Source organism: Uranotaenia lowii, chromosome 3 (assembly GCF_029784155.1).
Source record: "Uranotaenia lowii strain MFRU-FL chromosome 3, ASM2978415v1, whole genome shotgun sequence".
NCBI classification, from domain to species: Eukaryota; Metazoa; Arthropoda; class Insecta; order Diptera; family Culicidae; genus Uranotaenia; species Uranotaenia lowii.
The window spans coordinates 311097090-311098081 of NC_073693.1; positions in this window are offsets into that span (position 1 = coordinate 311097090).

Sequence of the window (992 nt, forward strand, 5' to 3'; positions counted from 1 at the left end):
TTTATTGTTTTAGCAGTTTCTATTACAAATTAGTAAGATTTAAAAAGACAAAAAAAAACTAAAAAATAGCTAGATATTTTATTAAAAATTTGCCTAATTCATACTGGAATTTGCTAATGAGTGTAAAAATTTTCATCTAATCATTCACAGCATGTTGTTGATCGAATTGTGAGAACTAAGCACCGACTAAAATTTAGCGTGCATTCGAAGTACGAGTCTCCTTATTCATTCAAAACAAATACAAACCAAAGCATGATTTTCAAAATCAAACATCAAAACTGGAACAATCTGAACTAAATGAAAAAAAGTAAAACTAAAAACATATATATTCAATGTGAACTAGTAGTTGGCAACTATTTAAATTCAAATCCGTCTACAGAGCAAGAGTAATAAAAAGAATCATTGTCATATACCAATAATAGTAACCGTAAAATTGCCAGAGTCAAACTGAAATAAGCCGCATGTGTTGAAAGTTATATGCTTATCTTTAGTTTGCTAACTTAACTAAACCGGAAAATGGGTTTTTCCTGTAGATTTTTTTTTCATTCTATATTATCGAAAACAGCATATTTAACCACTTTAGAAGGGTATTCTAGGCAGTTATCATTTATACGGAACGAAAGCGATCATCGGCGGGAAAGTTAGCCTGTCGGTGAAGCTGAGCAATAGAAAATTATATTGAGCAAAAGAAACTATATGGATCAATGACTACTCCCCATTTGTATCGTCTAATAAAATCTGTTCTCTGGCAACAGGCAAAAAAAAATTAAACTACTAGTGTCGCATTCAAGAGCTAATAGGCGTTTATTCTTTGCAAGCGTATAACTATTTATTAATTATTAAAAATTCAAAAAAACCAAGAAAAAAAAAACAAAAAGAAAAAACAATAAAAAAGAAAAACTCTAAAAATAACTTAAGAAAAAGTTTTGACTTCAACGATGACCGCCCTAAAAAATTCGATTGGAAATCGTTCTGTTAATGTACCTACAACG